Raw genomic sequence first — 11,302 nt, forward strand, 5'->3', positions numbered from 1 at the left:
TTACATTAGTGGCTGAAGATTGTGGTTAATAGTATAAATATAGTTAGTTCATAGTTTGTAACAAATGTCTCACAACAATGCAAAATAGTGTTGGTGGGGTGGTACATGGGACACTACTTGATGATATGCCTGTTTGTTTTGCAAGTTCACAATTATACTATACACGTACACTTTTTATATGTGCTTGTATGTATGATACACTTAATAAATTTTTATAAAAACAAAGAAGATCTTATACAGATCGCTAATAAAAAGACAAAAACCCAGTGAAAAAATGGACAAAAGCCTTGAATAGACATTTTTCCAAAGAGGAAATACAAACAGCCAAAAAGCACATGAAAAAATGGTACACATCATTAGCTATAATGAAAATATAGATCAAAAGTACAATGAAATACCATTTCACAACTTATACAATGGCCATTATTTTAGTCCTGTCGTGGTCCACTGGGTGGACTGGCAGAGAATGTGGACTACAATGTGGACCACTGTCCATGTGGTGCAGTGGTGCTCCAGAATGTATTTGCCAGGTGCATTGGATGTGGGAGGGGTGGGGTGGGTGGGATGGGGGATATATGGGGACCTCATATTTCTTAATGTAACATTTAAAAGAAAATAAAGAAGGAAAAAAATAATTTGTAGCATAATGTATGACATGGTTTCACAGAACCTATAAAATCTTTCCTCGTATATTTAGAAGTAGCCGTGGATGTGGGCTTGGCAATCGGCCAGCAGTGTCTGCACGGTCATATGGGAAGAACAGAGAGCAAATAATAGATATGGCTTGCACATGTTGGATTGGAGGGACCGTGGAATATCCAGGTGGGAAGGATTGTTGGAGGTGTAAGTTTAGAGCTAACCATAGAAAAACCATAGGGGAGAACGTGTAAAATCAAATAGATGGCTACGGATCAATACAAGGGGGATGGGGCTTTTTCTTTTGGACCAAGGAAAACATTGAACAATTTACTAGGTTGATGACTCTGCATCTCTGTGATGAAAATGAGAGCCACTGAGTGCACACTTTGGATGGAAGGTACAAGGCATGGGGCTGTGTAACACAGCAAACCACATGGTGGAAGATGGACTGTGGTTAACAGTACAAACAGGACAGTGTTCTCCCATGAAATATAACAGATATACAATTCTAATACATGGTGTTAATAATAGGGTGTGTGTGGAAAAAATACACCAAATGTAAAATATGGACCATAGTTAGTGGTAACAGTCTGATGATGTTCTCTCATAATCGTAACAAATATCTCACAACAATGTACGGTGTTGGTGGAGGGGTGATGTATGGAAATTCTGCCATTATGCATGATTGTTTTGTAAGTTCACAACTTCTCTAATAAATATTTATTTAAAAATCAAAAAAAAGAAAAAAAGAAAAAATCTTGAAACTGCAAGTGCTGTAGAGGATGTGGAGAATTAGAAACACTCCATCAGTGTTGGTGGGAATGTAGAGTGGTGTAGTCTTTCTGGAAGACAATTTGGCCAAACCTCAAGAGGCTGAAAATACAACTGCTGTATGATCTGGCAATCCCGTTACTAGGAATATATTAAGAGGAACTGAAAGTAAGGACACGAACTGACATTTGCACATTAATGTGCATAGCAGCATTATTCACAATTGCTAAAATATGGAATCAGCCCATGTGTCCAAAAACCAATGTGTACAGGAAATCTGGTATATACATACAATGGACTATTATTCATATGTAAGAAGGAATGAAATCAGGATTCATATGACAATATGAATCAGATGCCTTGTGGACATTATGCTGAGTGAAATAAGCCAATCGCCAAAGGACAAATATTGCATGTCTCACTAATATGAACCAAATATGAAGAGTAAACCCACAGAGGTAAATTCTAGAGTATAGGTTACTAGGAGACCAAATGTGGGTTGAGAATGGGAGGTGATGCTAGAGAACAACTAAGAATGTTTATCATAATGATTTCAGTAGTGGTTCAAGACTGGTTAATAGTATAAATACAAGAAAATTCTCCTTTTATACACAGTGTTAAGAATATGGTGATACACTGGATAATTACCACTAATGTAACTTATGGATGATAGTAATATTGTAATATTTTTGAAGTAACAGCAAAGAAGATATTATGTCAATTCTAAGGGATAATTAGGGGGTATAAGGGGCTATGGAATTTTTCTTTGGAGTTAGAGAAATGTTCTAAAATTGACTGAGGTGATGATAGCACAACTCTGTGAAGAAAATGAGAGCCACTGAATGTAAAATTTAAGTGGATTGTACAAAACATGGGACTGTATAATACAGTGAATCCAGTAATGGAATACAGATGTATTCAAAAGAACAAATATGACAATCTTCTCTCATGAGCTCTGTACATATTTAGTGCTAATACAGGGTTTTAGTAATCAGGTGGGTTGGAGGAAAATACCCCAAATGTAAGATATCTTCTAGTTAATACCATTTTGCTGAAGCTCTTTCATTGTTTTTAACAAATGTTTCACAACAACACAAGGTGTTGGTGGTGGGTTGAAGTATGGGATGCCTGTATGATGATATGCATATTTGTTCTCTAAGTTCACAACTTTTACAATACACTTATTGTTTATGCATATCCATGTGTGAACTATAAATGTCAATAGAATTTTTAAAATAAAAAATTAATATGCAAATATCAGTAGGGTTTCTATATACTGCTAATGATAAATATGAGTAGGGAGTCAGAAAAAATGCATTTACAATAGTGACTAAAATAATCAAATATTTAGGAATAAACTTAACCAAGGACATAAAGAACCTGTATGCAGAAAGTACAAAACATTGCTAAAAGAAACTAAAGAAGCCTTAAAAAATGAAAGGACATTCTGTGTTCATGGATTGGAAGACTAAATATCATTAAGATATCAATTCTACCCAAACTTATTTACAGATTCAACACAACCCCAATAAAAATTTCTACAGCCTTTTGTTTTTCTTACAGAAATGCAAAAGCCAATTATCATATTTTAAAGGGTAAGGGGCCCTGAATAGCCAAAAATCTATTTAAAAAGAATAAAGTTGAAGGACTCTTACTTCATGATTTTAAACCACCAGAGCAGGGAGCCAAGAGTACCTACAACTGCAAGCAGAAGAATTGCATTCATCATCAATGTGGAATCTAAGACCCCTCTTGATATAGAGGGGAACTGGACATCACCATCCCAGGGTCCACAGGATGGAGGAATAGAGTATGGATTAGAGTGACCTCCTGGTCTTCTGCTGTGGAACTACTGTGATTAGTAATGGAAGAAATTGTAGCATTGATGTGGAGAAAGTGACCTTGGTAGCTGCTGAAGGTAGAGAGATGGAAGAGGAGATATGATGTGGGGGCATTTTCAGGATCTGGAGTTGTCCTGGGTGATGCTGCAGGCACAGATGCTGGACATTGTGTGTTCTGGCATGGCCCACTGGGTGGACTGGGGGAGAGTGTAGATTACAATGTCGACCACTGTCCATGTGGTGCAGTAGTGCTCCAAAATGTTTTCATGAGGTGCAGTGAATGTGCCACGATGATGGAAGGGGTTGTTGATGTGGGAGGAATGGGGTGAGGGGGATGAGGTGTATATGGGGACCTCATATTTTTTTAATGTAACATTTAAAAGAAAATAAAGCAGAAAAAATACAAAAAAAAAAGCAAATTACTTAGATACAGTTGTAAAAACAGAATGCATTGGCAGAAAGCCAGTTTCTTGACCAAATGGAACTGAATTGAGAATTCATTAATAGACCCTCACATCTATGGTCATTTTTGACAAGGCTATCAACCTTCCCAGCTGAGTCAGAACAGTCTATTCAATATGTGGTGCTGGGAGAATTGGATATTCACATCCAAAAGAAAGAAAGAGATCCCCATCTCATACCCAATATAAAAATTAACTCAAAATGGATCCTGGACCTAAGTGTAAAATCTACAACCATAAAGCTCCTAGAAGAAAATGTAGGGAGACATCTTCAAGATCTTGTGGTAGGTGGACACTCAATGAACTCTGGAACAGGACAAACCCCAATAGAGCCAGACCATGCTATGTTATATTCAAAATGTTAAATGCCAAAGATAAGAGAGAATTCTAAAAGCTGCAAGAGAGAAGTAACAGGTCGTGAACAAGGAAACCTCTATAAATTAAAGTACAGATTTCTAAGGCAAAGCCATGGAGGAGAGGCAGAAGTCTAGTCTGTGGGATACCATATTTAAAGAGCTGAAAGCAAAACCTGCTAAGCATTCAGCAATAAAAAGGAATGAAGTCCTGAAATGTGCAACACATGGATGAACCCTGACGACATTATGTTGAGTGAAATAAGTCTGACATAAAAGGGCAAATATTGTATGATCTCTCTGATTTGAAACAATTAGAATAACCTAACTTATAGACTGCAAATCTAGAATATAAGTTTCTAGGCATAGAAAATGGGAATTTACGATTTCTTTATATATGTTGGACATTTGGCTCCTACCAGATATATGCTGACTAAATATTTTCTCCCATTGGGTAAGCTGTCTTTTCACTTTTTTGAAAAACTCCAAGAGCTGCAAATGTTTTAATTTTGAAGAGGTTCCTTTTGTGTTTTTTCTTTCACTGCTCATGATTTGAGTGTGAAATTCATGTAAATATTTCCTATTACAAGGTCCTGTAGATGCTTCCCTACATTATCTTCCAAGGTCTTTAGGTCTTGACTCTTAAATTTTGATCTTTGTTCCATCTTGAGTTGATTTTTGTATAAGGTGAGAGATGTTCTCTCATTCATTTGGATATTGATATCCAGGTCTCTAAGAACCATTTGTTGAAGAGGCCATTCTCTCCCAGTTGAGTGGGCTCGGTGGCCTTGTTGAATATCACATAACTATATATGTGAGGATCTATATCAGAATACTCCATTTGGTTCCATTGTTTGGTATGTCTATCCTTGTGCCAATACCATGTAGTTTTGACCAAGGTAGCATTTTAGTATGTCTTAAGTCAGGTAGTGTGATTCCTCCAATTTCATTTTCCTTTTTCAATGTATTTTTGAATATTTGGGGCCTCTTGCCCTTCCAAATAAATTTAATAGCTAGTTTTTCCAATTCAGTAAAAATACTGTGTTTATTTTTATTGGGATTGCATTAAATCTGTATATCAGTTTAGGTAGGAGACATCTTATTGATGCTTCTTCTTCCCATCCATATACAGGAAATATTCTTCCATTTATTTAAATTTTCTTTAATTTCCTTTAACAGTATTGTATAGTTTTCTGTGTATAAATTATTTGTCTTTAGGTAAATTTATTCCTAGGTATTTGATTCTTTAGTTGCTAATTTAAATGGGATATTTTTCTTGATTTCTTACCATGAAAATATAGGTGATTCCCATATACCCCTTTCACAATTTTCCTTATAATGACATCTTATATTTCTGTGTACATTTGCTACAATTGAACAAATACTGAAGCATTGTGATTAACCATGGTTTACCCTTTGCACTGTACAATTTGTAGGTTTTGAAAAAATGTATAATGCCCTGTATACATCATTGCAATATCATGCAGAGTAATTCCAGTGCCCTAAAAATGCCTGGTAGTCCACCTATTCTTCTCTAATCCTCCCCTTAGAACCTCTAGTAACCACTATCTTTATATGCAGCCCAGTGGTCTTAAGAAAAGGATAGGAAGGAAAGTTTAGAAAATCTTGGATACTATATTAAATTTAGAAGCAACATCTGAGATCTTTACTTAATTCACAGACCTACTCTGGAGCAGGATCCATGGTGGCTTCACAGCGCCTATTTAAACTCTCTTGGATGAGAAACCTATTACCTCCCAGGTGGTCACTTTTCAGTTCAGACTTTTCTCACTTTGGAAGTTGTTCCTTATAGTAAGCCAAATTAAGTCTCCAACAAGCTTCAATGTATCACTATGTGCTCTTATCTTTGGAATCTCAAGGAAAAATTAAAACCCCTCAAATACTGAGGTCGCAATCTATTTGAATGTCTGTGAATTGCATTCTTCAAGCTCTTTCATAATATTTTAACATGAAAAGTGATGTTGAATACTTTTAATAGCACTTGGATTAAAAGTGTATTGGTAACAAGAACATTGATAAAATTGCTAAAGCAAATTATTTTGGCTACCACTATCCCTCAAAATTCATCTAATGGAAATAGCATTTTCCCTTGCCTGGAATGAAACTTAAGCAGGCTTCACAACTTTTTTTTTCATACTGTGCCTGGGGAAGTCCTTGAAGTTAAAGGCTATCATAAGGTATAAGCAACTCACATTTGCTCTTCCAGGCTACCTTACCCCTAATATTAGGCAAAGGATCAAGTTCTAAAAGGTGTCCCATGGACGGTCTCCTCTCCCTTTTGGGGATAATGAGAATTAGGCACAGATTTCTCATATATAGTTCTGTGTATATATTCTCTCTATATTTCTACTCCCCAATCATTTTATAAACTTGAGATGCATGAAGTGTTTCAAAAGTCACCTATTTTGGACTTCTGGTCAACCAAGAGAGAAATGTAATTACTTGAGGATGCCATTCCTTCACAGATCTTTGAACAACCAGCAAAAACTGGCAGAGAAAACTTCCTCAAAACTCTAGAAAAATGTAAAGAATTTGCAGTATTTGACCAAGTGATGAGTCAACAAAATGTGTCCTGAAGAACAGTAGATGAAGCTGCTGGCTAACCCCTCTCCCCCACCACATTGCCATCACGTTGTGAAGCCAGGATGCTTTGTGGCTCCACACAACAATGTTTGTGGCATGGCTCTCTGGCCCTGTTCCAGAGGGAGCAGAGTAACTTCAGTGAACAAAATGGGATACCTGTATGTCACTGCAAATCTATGAGAGTAAGGCTGAAGTACTGAATCCGGAAACCTGTCGCAGCAAGCAGAAATTGTCCTACAGGCAAAAATCATCTAAAAACTGTAGGAAATAATTAAGTCATAGAAGTCTGGAACAAAGTATTACCTGCATGGAGCCATAAAATGGAATCCCCAGCAGGAGACAACAGGAATTCAAATTCTTGTAAATGGAGTAATACTAAGGCCCAAGACAAGAAACACACATGCTCTAAAGTTAAGATAAGATAGAAAAGGTAGGATGCAGAGAATCCTGTTTTCCAAGCACTTCAGATTGATTATCTTGATAAGAGGAGTTAACTCTAAAGGAGAACACCTGCCAAAGTAGAGCCAATTTGAAAAGACTGTGAAAGGTGCTGTTTGCATTATTTTCTGTTTTGGTTTTTGTTAGCTTCTGATTTTCAAGGAAATCCCTATGACATGACTATTTAGATAAAAGCTTTAGGAATAGACATCTCAGAGAATAAACCACAAAGTTAACACTATAAAATATTAAAATACTCAGGGTGCAAATAATGAACACAAGACAAAGAAATACAAAATGTAACCCATCAAAAGGGACAAGGTAAATATCCAGAAAACAAACAAAGAGGACCAGATTTTAGACATACCAGAAAAAGATTTAAAAAATGATCCTTGGGTGCTCCGGGAATGGATAGAGAAGGTTGTCCCCCAGCAGGAGACGCTGACTGCTTCTTCAGTCACAGTTGCTGTGGTGTGTGTGTGCCCAGCTCAGTCCCCTCTCCCAACACCACCACGGGCTGCAGGTTGAGTGCTGAAGACAGGGCAACAGTGATGAATGAAGCAAGATGATCAGCCATAATTGCAAAATGATGCATAGAAAGCAGAGAAAGAAATAAAGGTACTGCTGCTTGGTGCTGGAGAATCTGGTAAAATCCCCATCATGGGGACTGTAGGAAGATGGCAATGGACTAACAAGCAGAGCTCAATTCTCTCATGAAAACAAGGGGGAAAGAGCAAAAAACACTGTAAGAAACCTGCTTCGGGGGTTAACACACCTGGACAGGGCTATATAACTCCCAGGAAAGGGAGGGACAGAGAGACAAAGAAGCTGAGATGAAAAATGTAACGAGGCTCTCACGCAGTGGCTGAGCAGGGTTCCTCAACCTCAACCCAAAATATGAAACTGGGATAAAACACCTGGCTCAATGCATCTAACTGAGGGGGAAAAAAACATCTTCCTCTCTGTCAGCTGTTTCAAGGGAGAAGGGATTGGGAGTTGGAGGGGCTTTTCTTCAGTGAATTTGGCCAGCAGAGCCTGCTTTAAATTTCTGTCTGGAGATTCAAGACAGGAGCACAGGACAGCCCAGACTGATATACCTCCACAGAAATGTGCACTGATGAGTGCAATCCGTGGGCTGGTCTGGAAACTGCATGGATAAACTAGTTCTTGGTTCTTTCTGTATTCTTGCCTGTGTTAGAAAATCTGCCTCACTAGTGAGTCCCTGGCCTGATTTATTAAATTAATTTTTTATTTTTAAAGAAGCTTTAGATTACATAAATGCTACATAAAAAATATAGGATATTCTCATATGCTGCACTCCCTCCCCCTCCCACACTTTCCAACATTAACAACATACTTCATTTGGGTGGTACATTTGTGAAAATTAATGAGCACATATTGAAGCAATGCTACTAACCATAAACTATAGTTTACTTTATAGGTTATACTCTGTCCCACACAATTTTGTATGAAATGATAAAATATGTATGGGCTTTATCCATCATTGCAATGTGTTCCAGGATAATTCCAATGTTCTGAAAATGTCCCCATATTCCACCTATTCTTCCCTCTCCCTCCCCTCAGAACCTGGGTGGCTACTGCATTTATATCAATGATAAAAGTTCGTCCATTGCTAAAGTAAAAATGGCTATAGTAGAATAATAAGTCTAATTTACTCTATTGTTTATTCCACAATCTTGGTGATTTTGGAATAGTGATGCCCACTGTGCTTCTAATTGAGAAGGTCCTTAGGTCCTGTAGGACAAGTGGATGGAACTATATTGTTTGCAGTTGCTAATACTATCTGTTCCTTGGGATGGGTGCTGTCCATCATCATTTCCTTATTAGTCACCCTTGGTGAGTCCAAAGAACTGGAGAGTAGGTGTTGCAACTCTGCTAAATTTCAGGGCTCAACTGACACATGAATACACCAAAGATTTAAGTCTTGGGAACATATATTTATCAAGTATAGTGATAATTATCAGTTCAAATAAGAGACAGAGGAGCCATGTATAGGGAAACTATAAATGAGTCTAATTCCATTACATTTGGGAGCATAAATTCCAAAGTAAGACCTACTGACAGGGAGCTGAATTCTTGAGATGTATGCCCACTTATAGTGTCTGGATGTCTCTAGGGCCCTCAGGAGAACCGCTACTGAAGCTCTGTTTTCTGCAGCAGTCAATGAGATCCTGCTGAGACGTGCATAAGTGTAACCTCTGGAATGGCCTCTCACTCACTTTGAAGTCTCTTAGCCATAAAAACTCATTTGTATTTACCATTTCCCCTTTGGACCAAGGTCTTTTTTCAGATGCATCACTAGTCAGCACTTGTTAATAATCCCTCAGTGCTAGGGAAACCCGTCCCTGGGAGTATGTCCCATGCCGCATGGATGGTATTGCATTTATATGCTGAGTTTGCCTTAGAGAGAGGCTACATTTGAGCAACAAGGAGGCTTTCAGGAGGCAACTCTTAGGTAATATATAATACTAGGCTCACTTTGAACTTCACAAGTAAAGGTTCCTAAATACAATCTTTAATGTTAAGGGCCTGGAGTAATGGTCTGTCTTTCTTCACTAGGCCCTGCCCCTTGTACTCAAGGGATTCTTACTGTCCTATTAGAGAATGAAGCATAATTCTCCAGGATGGGAATTCAATACCCCTTTGGTTATGACATGGCTCTCCAAAACTGAGAAAATCCTGGTCTTGCTTTGATAACTTAAGCCAGGCAATTAGACAGACTTATAACAAGTTGAACCAAATATCAAAGAAGAGCTGTGATAAAAAAAACAATAGGAAAGAAACATAAATTGACCATCAGAATAAATTCACCCATTCTGATGCCTAGACATCAGCAAAAACTACAAGTTACACTAGAAGAAAGGAAAAGATGGCCTGCCAAAGGAACAAACCATATATCCTGAAGCATTACAGGATTTTAGACAATCAGTGATACTCACACAACTTTCCTAAATCACTTCAAAGAATAAAAAGAAAATATGACTAAAGAAAGAAAGGATATTAAGAAGACACTTGTTGAGCATAAAGAACAATTGAAAAGCATGCAAAGAAAAGTAAGAGACCTTATGGGAATAAAAAACGTGATGGATGAGATTAAAAATACTTTAGAGTCACATAAGAGGTGATTTGAATTGCTTCAAGACAGAATTATTGATTTCAAAGACAGACATCTGACCTGGAAATGACATGAGAAAAGAGAAGAGTCTCGGGGAATTGAAGGACAACGTGAAACACAAAAAAATTTTTGTTATTGACATCCAAGAATGAGAATAGCATGGAAAGGAGCAAAAAAATTTTTGAGAAAATAATGAATGAAAACTTCCCAACTTTTATGGAAGACATCAATATCCAAGAAGGTCAATGCACCCTAAACAAAATATATCTCAATAGACATGTCCCAAGACACATACTATTCAGAATGACAAATATCAGGGATAAAGAGAGGATTCTGAAACTAGCAAGAGGAAATCAAAGCATCACATAAAAGGGAAAATTGATAGGACCAAGTGCTGTCTTCTTATCAGAAAGCATAGAACAGAGAAGAGAAACTAGTATGATTTATTTAATTTACTGAAAAAGAAAAAAATGCCAGTCAAGATTTCTGAATCTGGCTAAAAATGAGGGTGAATTCTAAGTCTTCACAATCTGATAAAACATGTTACCAAAAGACCAGAGTTACAAGAGATACTAAAGGGAGTGCTGCAGCTTAAAAGGAAAAACAAACAAACAAACAAAACAAGATGAGAGATTTGGAGAAGAGTTCAGAAATGAAGATTATTAGGAAGACTAAACTGAAGGATAAGACAGACAATAGACTAATATGACAACAGAGAGCCAAAGGACAAAATGGATGAAGAAATGCCTTTATAATAATAAAATTGAATGTTAATGAATTGAACTCACCAAACAAAAGATGTAGACAGATTGAATGGATAAAAACTTATGAGTCATCTATATGTTGTCTACAAGACACTCACCTCGGACATAAGGACACAACCAGATTTAAAGTGTAAGGTTGCAAGGAGGTTTCTATGCAAATAGTGCCCTAAGATAAATGAGGCACATACCGTGGCAAAACTGAAGGGAGAAACAGATATGTCTACGATAATAGTTGGAATCATCAAGACAGTATGCTCAGTATTAGATATAATGCCTGGACAAAAGATAAGCAAAG

The sequence above is a fragment of the Dasypus novemcinctus genome, chromosome 22, assembly GCF_030445035.2.
Source record: "Dasypus novemcinctus isolate mDasNov1 chromosome 22, mDasNov1.1.hap2, whole genome shotgun sequence".
Taxonomy (NCBI): domain Eukaryota; kingdom Metazoa; phylum Chordata; class Mammalia; order Cingulata; family Dasypodidae; genus Dasypus; species Dasypus novemcinctus.